Source organism: Zootoca vivipara, chromosome 10 (assembly GCF_965207765.1).
Source record: "Zootoca vivipara chromosome 10, rZooViv2.hap1.1, whole genome shotgun sequence".
NCBI lineage: Eukaryota > Metazoa > Chordata > Lepidosauria > Squamata > Lacertidae > Zootoca > Zootoca vivipara.
Window position 1 is genome coordinate 24,002,449 of NC_142593.1, and position 14,304 is coordinate 24,016,752.

Consider the following 14,304-nt stretch of genomic DNA (forward strand, 5'->3'; position numbering starts at 1 on the left):
TCCAAGCAGCACAAGTAATATACTGTGAGGAAGTCACACCTCTTTAATGAAGTACCAACTTGCTCATAACACAATCCAGAAATAGAACTGTAACTGGATCATCACCGAAGATGAGGTGCACTGTATCACGTGTTACTTAAATGTCCTGGGACAAATTCTAGGGCAGAACCTCTATAGACATCTGAACATATTCTCAACTCTTGTTGCGATGCTGTTTATATTTCTGTTTCTTTTAAAATGGAAACTGCAAATCAGGTTATTAAAGTGTATGTGCAGAACTGGGCCAAAACTAACAAAATGAATTTCAACAGGGACAGGCAGGAAGAACCAGCTGCACAAATATAAGATGGAGGACAGCTGGCTTGCCAGTAGTAAGTGTGAAAAGGATCTTGGGGTCTTAGTAGACTACAAGCTTAACATGAGTGTGATAGTGTGATGCAGCAGCAGCAAAAAAAAAAAAGCTAACGCTATTCTAGGTTGTATCAACAGAAGCATAGTGTTCAAATCAGGGAAGTCCCAGTCCCAGTCTATTTGGCTTTGGTCAGACCACACCTGGAGTACTACGTCCAGTTCTGGGCACCACAATCTAAGAAGAATATTGACATGCTAGAATGTGTGCAAAGGAGGGAGACCAAGATGATAAAGGTCTAGAAACCAAGCCTTATGAGGAGCAGCTGAGGAAATTTGGTATGCTTAGCCTAGTGAAGAGGAGACTGAGAGAAGATATGAAAGCCAACTTCAAATATCTTAAGAGCTGTCACATGGAGAATGGAGCAAGCTTATTTTCTCCTGCTTCGGAGGCTAGGACTTAAACCAATGAATTCAAGTTACAAGGAAGGAGATTCCAAATAAACATCAAGAAGCCCTTTCTGACAGTAAGAGCTGTTTGGCAGTGGAACAGACTCCCATGAGAGGTGGTGGACTCTCCTTTCTTGGAAGTTTTTAAACAGAGGTTGGATGGCCATCTGTCATGTATGATCTACTTCAGAATCTTGCATTGCAGGGGTTTGGACGAGATGAGCCTCATCTAGTCCCTTCCAAATCTAAATTCTACCATTTGATGACTTTATTATTCTAAGAACAAATGCACAGATATATCCACTTCAATTTTACTAAAATAAGTAAACCGCTGCAGAGGCAACAGTAGTAACTAGTCTCAGTTATTTTCTAAGCAGCTAAGGATATTTGAATAAAGAAGCAACATTGCCGTATAGCATCAACCCAGAAGTGTTTTCTGACATTTGGAGTGAATTTTCTTGGAGTGAATTTCAGAAACAGCAGGAAGAAGGCTTCAGGCAAAACCTTATCTCAACTTTTCTCTATTAATACCCACAAAGTCAGTATAATCTGCATATGTTGTATCTGGCAGGCATTCTATGCCCTGTTGCACATAGTTAAAAGTAAGCCAAAGTGCCAATTCTCAATTTTACTCAGTAGGAATGCAAGCGTAATGTATGTACCCTGTCTTTCTTTCCATCTCCAGCAGTTTCCAGGACTGAGCTTTGAAGTTGCTCTAACAGATATGGCATCTCCAGTATGGAAGTAAGCATTCAAAACAGCATTTTCCCATACATGCCCATTGTTATTAAGAATAGAAAACAAACAAATTTTTTTGGATTTTAGGACTGGTAAGAAATTACTCTATTTACATGAAAGGTCTCTTTTAAACATTCATCAAATGCAAACTATGAATGTTAAGATCATGACCCTACTTTTAATTACACCCATAAGGTAAGAGTTACATTCCTTCTGAAGCCAACTAACTGCCAGCAAGTCCCAAATGGCTGCTCAGTTGCAATTTCCAGCCACTTCTTCACATTAGGCCAGCGGTGAAGAATCTCTAAGCCAGCACACTTCTGTCCAGAACCTTTTGGCCAAGCCACACCCAACTGCCCTTCAACCGATGCCATGCATGATGTCAAATGTGGGGCTGGTAAAGACATGGCCAGGCCAAAGGGGTTTTTGCAAGCACCCCTGAAGCCCCTTGCACAGTACTTTGCAAGCCCTGACAATCAGCTGCTCACAGGGTTTGTAAAACAGGGTGCCATTGCCTACACAGTTTGACTTCCAAGCATGTAGGCAAAATTGGGTGGGCAGTCCTGAGGGGAAGGAGCATCCGTGTATGTAGAAGATAAAGATCAGGCCTGCTGGCCAGGTCCAGTTCCCCATCCTGACTCTAGGCCTCCATATGCACTCCACACCATGTTCCTTGCTGGCCCCAATCTACAATGTCCTCCAGTACTGTTGCCTGGCTGGAATATAACCACAGGGGCAGATTTTAGTAATATGGCACCCTGAGTGAGGACAACATTTGGCACGTGCACACACCGCCTATATATTTCTTATTTTCATAATAATTCATTTTATTTTTATTTTTATTTTGCAAGGCGTGAGAAAATGTTGCAGAAATCTCTGGCTTTTGTGGGGGTGGGATGTAGCCCATTGTACACATCACTCATCACTGGCACTTGGTCCCCATAAGGTTGCTCACTAAGAAATGCAGCATTTGGTCCAAAAAATGGACCCCCAGCCTATGCTAATAAAAACAGTAACCTCAAGAATTGATGCTTTTGAATTATGGTGCTGGAGGAGACTCTTGAGAGTCCCATGGACTGCAAGAAGATCAAACCTATCCATTCTTAAGGAAATCAGCCCTGAGTGCTCCCTGGAAGGACAGATCGTGAAGCTGAGGCGCCAATACTTTGGCCACCTCATGAGAAGAGAAGAATCCTTGGAAAAGACCCTGATGTTGGGAAAGATTGAGGGCACTAGGAGAAGGGGACGACAGAGGACAAGATGGTTGGACAGTGTTCTCGAAGCTACGAACATGAGTTTGACCAAACTGCGGGAGACAGTGGAAGACAGGAGTGCCTGGCGTGCTATGGTCCATGGGGTCACGAAGAGTCGGACACGACTAAACGACTAAACAACAACAACAACCTCAAGAATTGTATCAACAACAGCAAAACATCAGCCGTATATGGGTGACGATAACTCATCACGATTAAACAAATGCCTGGGGGAAAGTGTATGGTCTTAATCTGTCGTAACCCTGCTAGATTTTTTAATGCACAATATATTACAACAAACTAGGTTAACATGAGAAATGTGGTAAATGCAACTAAGAATACACCGCCCTTCAATTCAATAATGCCCAAGGCATTTTGAAATAAATACCAGTATATAATACACTAGAAAATACCAAACTACTGAATAATCAGAGTAAAAGCAAGAGTAAAATCAGATGAGTGGACTCTTTATAAAATTCGTGAAAATAAAAAGGTCCCTTTCCACTAAAATGTATTAGGAATTATACATAATCTCATCCTTATAAGTGAAAATGAGCAAATTTAAAGATATATTGATTCTACAGGTACAGATAAAAAGATAGAAATACAATGGGGGGGAATCTATCACTAATCTTGAGTTATTTGAATAAAGGGTGGAATAAAATATATAATGTACATATCTGATCAAACAGTACTGGAACAGCCACCTGCCCAGCAATTGTCTAGGAGAATCTCAATTATCCACAAACAGGTTTAACAACTGAAATGCTTTAATTATGTCATTTTGTTGTTGTTGTTCCTCCCTAAAGTACAGACCATTTTGTCCGCTCCCTCTACCAAAGGAAACCAGCATTTTTCACAATAGAGTTTCAAAACTTATTCCACCCCTGTGTTAACAGAAAATGACATATGACAGGTGGTCAGCTTTTCATGCAACTGCTTGGAAGACCCTGCCCCCATTGTTAGAAACTCAGATATATAAGCTAGGTGCCAAATGTCTCCTTCAACCAGGGTTACAGTTGCCAAAACAAAATGCCTAGTTGCCATTTTGGGGCCAGACAGCTCAATAGTCATATTTTTCAATACAACTTTTTGGTTCCTGAAATTCATTCTGATTGTGCAGATAAAATATAACAGATAAAATTCTACAAGCTGTGTTTCCAGTGTCTGAAAACAGGCAAGATCCAAGGATCCCCAGACATGCACCCCTAGATGGTGGAGATGTCAGGTGTCATCCTGGCACCCGGGCATCTTCACTTAGTTGCAAGTGGCTGATAACCAGGCGCAAAATGCGCCTAGCAAATTTCAAACGTTACCCAAAATGGTGATGACTTAAGCAGCCTGCTCAAGGGACCTGACCTTTCCAAAAGTTTCTTAACTGCAATAGAAAACAAAAAGCTCCTCACTCTAGACCAGGGTTTCTCACCTACGACCCTGCAGTTGTTGCTGGACTTCCAACTCCTAACCAACCCAGCCAGCACCACTGATGGTGAGGGATGCCGAGGGCTGAAGTCCAGCAACATCTGTGGAAACACAGGTTGGGCATTCGTGTTCTATACTTAGCAACTTCCAGAATTTAACACAAATGTAGACAGTCATTTTCTTCCTCAGAGCAACATGCAGAGATCAGTGGGAAGCAGGCCACATGCAGGTGGTTTAACCAGAATTGACAGTGAGAATGGCCATTCGCATGCACAACCATGTAAAACCATGTTCCCTCCAGCCTACCCAATAGCGATTCTGATGGGAGTACTGTGCAGCAACAGTCCATATATACAACCCTGTGTACAAGGATCATGAAACAGGTTATTAGTTTTTGTTTGGGAAACACAAACAGTGGAGAAAATTTAGAAGGATAGCCAGAGTTGCAAAACAGTTGAGAAACAGCAAAATATTTATCCTACAAGGCCAACAAGTATGTGCTTAGTCATTATGATCACATCCCAATATTAGCAGAAGAGAAATATAATCTCAATAGACAAATACTGCAGTTAAAGCAAAATTCTGAAGATTAGTGTCTGCACCTGAAAATAGCACAATACCCACATGAATTTTATTGCTTGTAAACACTGGTCCCAGTAACACACAAGTAATTTTCCCTTGTCAAGAACGAGCCATCCATTTTTGAAGCTGACTTGAGATATAATATCTAACAAATACTAAGCATTCATAGTTAAGAAAAAAAATGTACAATTACAGATTTACTTGGTCATAAAGCAATATGGTCCACCATTGAAGCATCCAGACAAATATCAAGACAGGTTCAAGAGATGTGGGAGATCCCCTACTTGATTTTTTATTTTATTTGCTGGATATCACAAAATATTCAACTAACAAGGTTATACCTTTGTAGGGGTAAAGCTTAAGCTACAGGCCTGTACTGTGCACCCCTGCCTTGAAGGACCACGTCTCCCAATGTGAACTGACCCGGACCCTGCACTCATTATTTGAGGTCCTTCTTCATGTGCCTCTTCCACAAGAGGTTCAAAGTGTGGCAACACAAGAATTGGCCTTTTCTGTGTTGGCTCCCCATTTGTGAAATGGTCTCCCCAGGGACGCTTGCCTGATGCCTTCATTACATAGCTTTAGGTGCCAGGCAAAAATATTCCTCTTCTCCCAGGCCTCTGTTTAATTAGCCAATCTATGGCCTTTTAAACTGGGAGTTGGGGAGATTGTTTTGTTTATCATGTTATGTATTTTTGTGTTTTTATACTGTAAACCGCCCTGTGATCCAATTGTCAGGGATGGTTGGAGCCGTAGTCCATTAACATCCAGAGGGTTATAAATTTCTTCAAGGAAAAGCAGTACAAATAAAGTTGTTGTAAACTGGCAAGAGAACACAATACAGTAGCTGCTTTTACAAATAGTGCTGCAAAGTTTTAAACATATATTGGAAAACACAGAAACTGCTTTCAGCAATAAATGCTATCTGTCTTATACTAAAGAGTTTATAGTTTTAAAAAGTTTTATTATAAGTAGATAATAATAATATTGTCCATATACTGTTTCAATGGTTGGTTTGCTGTACTTTTATTCCATCTTTCATTGTATTAACAGGTTGTATTAACATGCTGTTCAATAGGCTGCTCACTGCTTTGGGGGCTAGGAGGCCTAAAAAAACATTATATAAATAAATCATATCATGAAACAGCGAGGATATTCTTGCCATAAAGTTGTGATTTCATGCAAAGCTATGATTAGCCTGACATGGTAATAGCCACAAGAAAGAGATAAAACTAGGAATCGTCAACTGAGGAGGGAGGAGGGGTGACTAAGGGGTTCAGAGATTTGCTTCCACGTGACAGCTGACTGGTACACAAGCAACAAGGGTTTGTTAACAAGGGTAGGGTGAGCTGAAGATTTAAAAATATAATCTAAAATTTGGCAAAGGATATAGAAGTCTGATGCATTTTGGAACGAAAGCTAGTAAGATTTTTGAGGTAGCCCAGTCTCCATATCTGGTGCTGCTTTTCATGGTCCCAGCACCAGTATTGCGAAGAGTCAAGTGAGATTTTGATAAAAACCACATATGGCACATATTCTGTATTAAATACTAATACTTGCAACTTTGGAGGTCTTTTAAAAAGTCAAAACTTCAAACTCTCAAAGTATTCAGATGTTCAATATACTGTACTAGATTTTTAAAACATGAGACCAGTCTAGTTTTGTTACCTCTTGGTACCTCCTAGTATCTACATAACATGTGAGATCTAGGGGAGTTCCTTTGTGGAACATAGCTTCACACACATTCATCCAATGCATATTTTAAGGCACTGGATGCACGATGAGCAACTCTGTTTGCCATATAAAATGGAACTTGACAAGAGCTCCAGGGGTTGAAAGATAACTGCCTCTCCACCTGTCTGGAGCATGTAATATTTAAGTCACAGCATTTCTTCTTGTAAGTACTTTCCCCGTCCTCAAACTGACATCAGATTGGCAGAAATAATCAGATGCTGCAAGGCTGACAGCTGACTGAAGTTGTACACCCTTGCACATCAGAAGCAAGAACACTACCCCAGGGCAAGCAAAGACTAGCAACAATGCCAGGCCAGCAACAGATTTACACAGCTGGATATCTACACAGATCACTCCACTCTCCAATTATTGCCTTACCTTTTGTTTTAGAGACAGTAAAATATTCAGTAAACTGAAGTAAACCAAATCATACTTATTGTGCATAAAGCACTTAGCAGCCACATTTGTTCCATAGGATGAAAAACAGCAAAATATGGTAAAACACTTTTTATGAGACCTAAAAGCCTAGCAATCAGCAACTGACAGCCTTGAGCCAAAACTAGTCCCAAATGCTAATACAGTGGTACCTCGGGTTGCAAACTTAATTCGTTCCGGAGGTCTGTTCTTAACCCGAAACTGTTCTTAACCTGAGGCACGCTTTCGCTAATGGGGCCTCCCACTGCTGCTGCGTCGCCGCTTCTCGATTTCCGTTCTCATCCTGGGGCAAAGTTCTCAACCCGAGATACTACTTCTGGGTTAGCGGAGTTTGTAACCCAAAGTGTTTTTAACCTGAGGTACCACTTATTGAGGAAGAAGGGGGATGGAGGAAGCAGCTGTTGTAACAGAGCTTGCTGGCAGGATCTTAAGAGGAAAGGCTGGTGCCTTCTTCAAGTTTCCTTCCAGCCAAACTAGCTGATGACTAAGGAATGAGTTGTTTGAAATATTGCTGCCTTTCTAGTTACATACTGTTCTGAGCAGATCTAATTGTTCACATAACAGAGCAGCTTAAATTAGGATGTCACAATAATTCAGCCAGGAATGCATAACAATGCAAGCACCTGTTCAATGTTAAAGAATGAGCTCAACTGAGGTGGGTACAGTAGGGCCTCCTTGACTGGCCATGCACTGGCTCACAATTCACGCCTCCTTGATCTATTAAGGCATCTTCATTTCCTCAAGGACTCAAAGTTAGGGGGGAAGAGGATGAGCAGGCAGAAAAGGCCTCCCTAAAGTCTGGAAGTAGCTGGAAATGTTATGGCTGCAAATGTGCTTCAGTTCCTGCAAAGCACCCATCTGGATTGTGTTCCAACCCACAAGCCTTAGGAAGAAGAAGAAAATTATACTCCTCATGTCACTTGCATTTGGCTGTTTCAATTTCCCTCCCCCCGCTGCTATAGTGCCCTGCTCCCCAATATGAGCCTATTTTGACTTTCTTAAGGCTTAAGATAGTGAGGAAATAGCAGGAAAGGAAGCTGCACTCTCTCCCTATCCCAGTTAGTCTCTCTTTTCATCCCAGATGGTGTTGGAGTAAATTGACAAAGCTCACAAAACCATAAGGATTTTGTGAACATGCCTAGCCACCAAAAACTTCTCTCAATGTTTTCTGAATACTCTTAGGCTATACTCACCAAATCCCAACGGGATTGTGAGACAATCACAGTAGTGCTTGGCCATCCTGAGATTAAATTACTTTACAATAATTAAACCAGGCATGTGGAACTTGCAGCCCTCCATATGCTATTTAAACTCCAATCCCATCTGTGCCAAACAGGTATGAATACAGCTGTAGTCCAACATCTGGAAGGCCACAGGTTCCAAATACCTGAAATAAACCTTTCAAAAATGCATACCAACTAATTGCTCAGAATACAGAAGCCTTCAGAGCCAAAACTTCCAGACAGAAAATGTGCAGCAAATGAAGATTTAATGACCTCAGAATTAGGCACTTCTTTCTTAGTTTTGCTCTGATGTCAGAGAGGTCTTGCAGAGCTGGCCACAGTTAAGGTATAACAAAACAACTGTGTAATATCTATATTACATTTGCTTTCAAACTTAAGCTGCAAAAGACCTGCATGCTCTTGTTAGTTAGGTTGCTCTGAAGCACAGTGCACTAGGCACCTCTCCTACAAGTAGCCAAATAATTGCCCAGCCAGTCTTTCCCACAGGAAAGCATTGTGGGGCATTTGCTAGTTCTAAGCTATGGCAAGACATAGTGGGTAATGAACTCTCGGTTTTCCTCCCAACCTTGGAGCTGGGAGGAGACAGGTATTGATGTCCAAACATTGGGAGGATGAGGCTCCCCCTCCAACCTCTACAGCTTCCAACTTGGAAAGAAGACCGATTACTTGTTATGCTCACACAAGGGTGGTAGGATACTCTCCGTGACTTTATGCTGATTAGTAACACATTTAATATACAGATAATTAAACCTTCATAAAACATATGGCATTACTCAGAATAGGAGAACTCTGAAATACTTCAAATAGTACATTTGAAAGGAAGAGAAGTTGGGCTATGGCAATTCTTGGTGGACAGCACCCACCAGAGTTCAGGAAAGCATTGTAAATTCAAAAGTAGATCTGCCAGAATCAGCTAATGAGTCAGATAACATTTCTTCTCAGTGAAAGGCTGCAGGCTCTCCAAGCAGTTTACTCCCTCTGCCTTGCAGCTTACTAACTGTACTTCTCCTGCTCATGCCAGAGCAACGGTTCAGAGGAGAAGGCAAACAGGCACATAAAACACACAAGACCCAGATTATGTAGGCAAATGGCCCACCAAATACAGTTCTGCTATCTGAAAGATGTATCATGGTCTGCCAAATAGATTCATAGCTAATGAAGGAGCAGCGTTATATGGCCAGTAATTTCATGTTAAAATGCTTTAGATTGTGAATGGGAATAGATAGACTTGTTGTTATACTCTCTTTGAGGAAGAGTTTATTTTTGTGAAAGGTATGCACAGATTTAAGAATAACATGTTGCCATTTTCGGGAATCCTGGATTATTCTTTCCTGCTGTATGCTAGCGCTGTTGTCTCTTTTTTGCTCTACATGAACTGAGCGAGATAATGTCCCAGCATGAACGAACAAACACTAAAGAGCTCCCATGACAACTTGGATTTGGAAATGTCTCAAGAAAGGCAGAAAATGACCGGTCCATAGCAAAGCTGTGCTGAGCACCTTATTCAAGCCTTCTGCATACCTTCCCCCCAAATACTTATTTAGGATCCAAAAACCACAAAAGCCTATTGCTCTACTCCTTTTGGTGCAGCCAACTGACCAATTTCAATATTCCACATTTAAGACTTATAATTCCCAGGTACCTCACTCTCTATAAGTCCACTGTCCCAACTGATAGGCTCATAGGTTCACACCCAACTCATAATAAATTCTGAAATATCATCAGCTTTCCTGTGAATCTCCTTCCGTTCCCCTCACCAAGCTGCCTCCACAGTACTACGTCAATTCTGGCAAACTGGACATCAAAGCAGCCCAATAAGTGGCAAGGCAATCGCATTCATAACCATTCTGATAATTGCTTCATACAAAACAGCTACCCATATGGAATATGGTTCAGGTTTTGTGGGAAGTTTTGACTTTTTGGAAGTAATGTAAGTTTTACCACTACCAGAACTTTCATCTGTCTATATTCTATAGTGCTGTACTCTATAGCATAGCTGTCAAGTTCTCCCTTTTTTGAAGGGAAATTCCCTTATGCTGAATAGGCTTCCTCGCGAGAAAAGGGAAAACCTGACAGCTATGCTCTATAGTGCTTTGGAAAGTGTAAGACAATAGGTTCCTGCCCAATGAGTTTACAGTGTATAATTCAACACAGGAGAAAACACAGGTAAAAAGGAGGAAAATGGAAGTAAGAGTAAACAGAGGAGAAAACATGTTTATTCCGGTTCCAGATACTATCCAATTCTACTACAGTTTTCCACTAATTAGCCAGATTTATTTTATGGTACCTATTTAATCTTACTCAGATTTTTATAATCTCCGGGTCATATAAAACCAGAACAAATCACCCTAATCTTAAGTACTCCAAGAGGTCAACACGAACACTAAACACTAATATATATGCTTAATATTGATAAGCAATACTTATCAATAGGAACCATATATTCACCATTCTTCCTGAAACCATAACTTATATTGAGAAATTACTATTTCAGTAGTGCAATGAAATTTGTGAAGTTGTATTCTAAAACATTCCATAGAACTTTGATAAAAATAAATAAAATCTTGCCCTATTATCAGTAACTGTTAGCAAGCCTGTGACTTCTCTACTCTTTTGTAACATGTTAAAATAGGGAGGGGGGCAGAGAGAGAGAGAGAGAGAGAGAGAGAGAGAGAGAGAGAGAGAGAGAGGGACCAGCACCTTGTGTGAGAAAGAAGCTAATTTTGAAGGTAGTGTAAGTTCCTGTTATCCTCCAATTCTAAAACACTTAAGCCTAGGAGTAGGTAATGTTCAGTCCAGGAAATTAATATAAGTCAATATTGCTTAGGCCTCAATCCTAACCCTTCAGTACGAGTAAGCCCCTTTAACTTCACTGGGATTAACTTTTGGGTATGGTAGAACTGTGCTGTTAGTCTCTTAAACACAAAATATTGGCTAACATTTTAAAATTAGAAACTAATTGTTCAATGCTAGCATGGTTTCAGTTGCTCTTCATTTCCAATTTTCCAACCTTGATGTGGTTAGTAGCACACCGATCAAAAATGGGAAAAGAGTCTGCATGTTTGCAGAATTAAGACTACAGTTATTTGTATACACATGAATGCAATCGATTTAAGGGGATTTTGTATATTTGCCTTGAGGCCAAGCTCTCTCTCCCTTCCTCCCTCTCTCTCCCCCCCCCCCCCACCTACCCCTCAGCAGCTTACACTTGTCAAAGTTTCAATGAACATTAATTGCAAAAGTAGTCCCCAGCGTGGCCTGAAACCAAACACACTGCAGTTCTGATAAATTGGAAGTGGCATATTAAGAAGCATTTTATAATAGATCACTGAGTCTGACACTACTGGGGTCAGCATCCAAATTCAGTTATACCCCCCCCCCCACAAAGGTGAGTCTGCAGCACCCACTCTCATTTCTTTTGATTGAGTTTAGCTGTGTTTAAGAGAAAGAGAAAGAAAGATTAAGAAAAGTGAGGTGACAAAAACAGAGTAACAAGTAGGTGAGGGCGATGAAGAGAAAAAGAAGGGTTGTACTTAGGAAAAATAATGCAAAGTGGTACCATGTTAGAAGCTGGAGTAAAGTCATATTCTGGCTCTGGAAAGATTTAACCCTCAAGTTACCACACCCTATTGCAGCGTTTCTCAACCGCTGTTCCACGGCACACTAGTGTGCCGCGAGACGCTGGCTGGTGTGCCGCGACGTGCGGTGACGAGAAGGGCGATTTGCATTGTCACGTGCCTGGCGGCCGCCAATAATCAACACTAACCCGCCGGAAAGCAATATTTCTCCTCCTCTTTCCCAAAGCTCAGTGCAATATTGCTCAGTGCAATACATAACTCTGACCCGCCGGAAAGCAATATTTGGCAAGTGTTTCTTACAGTCATAATTATAATATAGGGTGGCACAGAGTTAAATTTTTTAACTTTTTTAATGGTGGTGTGCCTCGTGATTTTTTTCACGGAACAAGTGTGCCGTGGCCCCAAAAAGGTTGAGAAACACTGCCCTATTGTATTTAAGCCTAAATACATGTAACTGAAATAACTGCACATTATTCCTGTGAGCATCCCTGCTTCCACTCCCCTGCTTCTGCTGTTGTGACTTTTAGACTACAAGCTCCTTGGGGCAGAAAGCAGCTTTCTTGTATCCTCTAAAGCAGGAGCCCCCCCCCCCAATGTTGCTGAACTACAATGACCGTAGCCAGCATGGCCAATGGTCAGAAATAATGCAAGCTGTAACAACTGTAGGACCAGAGGTAATCCGCCATAAAGCACCATGCACAACAATGGTGCACTTCAAGGAGTGGTAGTTTATGAAGACTACTGCGGTAGATGATGAAAGTCACATGCATTACTTCTCCACATGTTGACAATATTTGTGCAATTTAGTTAAGATAGCTGTTATGGTGCATTTGTAGATTGAAGGCTCTCTTCGTATAGCATTCTTTGCAAAAACTAACAAGCATGCCCTGTGTATAACGAAATACACTCCAAAGCGTCCAGCAGCCTTTTAGTCTTTTGAACAGCAGCAGCGGTTTTAGGATTAATCGGAGGCGGCAGGGGGAAACTTTGAAAAGAAAAGCACAGCCTTTCACTTCCCGGCTTCCTTACAAAATTGCGGGGGGAAGGAGAGAAACACTCATACTGTGAGCAATAACACTGGTCCTCCTGTCTCTTCAGTGGGTCGGAAATAACGGATTAAATCTTAATGCGTGAAGTAAGAAACTTCAAAAAAAATATATAAAGAAAACATAGAAGACCGCGTACGGGAAGGATAGAGAAAAGGGACAGCTGAGTGTGTGCAAGCGATAAACCCCTACGAAGAAGAAAAAGAGGGGGGTTGTTGTCTGCTGAAGAGATCTTTAACTCCCTCGCCAGCCGCTACCAAAAAAGGATTATTATTTCCCAAGGGAAACCGCTTTTCTTTGCCCGATGATGCAGCAGACGCTCTCTCCTCCTGGTCCAGACACAATATCTTTAAAAGCATCTCCCGAAACAACCATAACCACCAGACAGGATAGGAGGAGGAAATGGAGCAGCAACATGGGCAAATAAATACTGTAAACACGCCTTGAATCTCCGAGGAAGCTGTTTGGCGGCCGCCCCTCTTTTTGCCCAGACCCGATCCTGACGTGCCCATTGACGGCGGCAGCGCCCAAGTTGGCTCCAGCCAACCACCTCCGGGCGGGCACCGTCCAAGGAAGGCACCGCGGGGCGGGAAAGCGGCGGGGAGAGGAAGGGGGAAAAGTTGCTCAACAGCAAAACAACAAGAAGAAGAAGCTGCAGCTACAGCAGCAGCCGAGATCCCTCCCTCTCTGCCGGGGAAAACCAGGCGAGGAAAAGCACACGCAGCAGCGCGCACGCCGCCGCTGCCGAAAGCGGAGGGAAGGCGGGCAGAGGCAGGTGCCCAGCTGGGACCCCCACACACTCGGCGGGAGTCCAGGAGGGAAGAGGGAAAACGAAGTCGGCGGAGTTGCTGGCAGGCGTAAAGCGCGGGGAGACCCCTCACTGAGGAGAAATGTGCCCCGACGGGGGCGGCAGGAGCGCCCGCCCGTCCGCCCTGGCCAGGCGACGGAAACAACTTGCCTTTCTCCTCCTCCTCCTCCCCTCAGCGACTCCGACGGCGAGGGAGATCGAAGCCCCCTTTTTTTCTGTGCTACTCACCCGCGCTCCGAAGGCCGCTCGCCTCAAGTGTTGTCCGGCGACCACGGCTGGGGCTCTTTTTTCCCCCCTCACCGACTCGCCCAAACGGCCGCGGCTGCCTTGCTGACGCCGAGAGGAGCGAGAGGAGCCTCGGCCCGCCCCCCGTCCCTCCCCCGGAGCCCGCCAGGCCCGCCCTCGTGCCCTCCCACAGCCCGTGCGCGAAGCTCCGCCTCTCGAAGGAGAAAAAAAAAACACCCCAAAAGCGAGGCGGCCCAGCCGCCGCGAGCGGAGGAAGCTTTTGTTTTGCTCGGGCGCGCCAGGCTTGGAAGCCTGACAGGAAAAAAGCCCCCGTGGGCGGCAGAAAGGCGGCGAGCTCCGAAGAGGCCTTTCCCCCGCTCCCTTTCCCCTCCTTTTATTTTATTTTTTGCGGTGGAGGGAGATTAATGCACACAGTAGGGC

At 43.1% G+C, this 14,304-nt stretch overlaps 1 protein-coding gene across 14 annotated transcripts in view; it reads right to left on the minus strand.

The window, feature by feature from the left end:
* PAM (peptidylglycine alpha-amidating monooxygenase) overlaps positions 1-13,985 on the minus strand; it is a 123,502-nt gene extending 109,517 nt beyond the window's left edge. For all 14 annotated transcript variants that reach the window (XM_088652845.1, XM_088652842.1, XM_088652843.1 and 11 more), the window contains exon 1: positions 13,867-13,985. The gene's annotated coding sequence lies outside the window, so the exon portion shown is untranslated. The remainder of the gene's footprint in view (positions 1-13,866) is intronic.
* Positions 13,986-14,304: the final 319 nt, after the last annotated feature.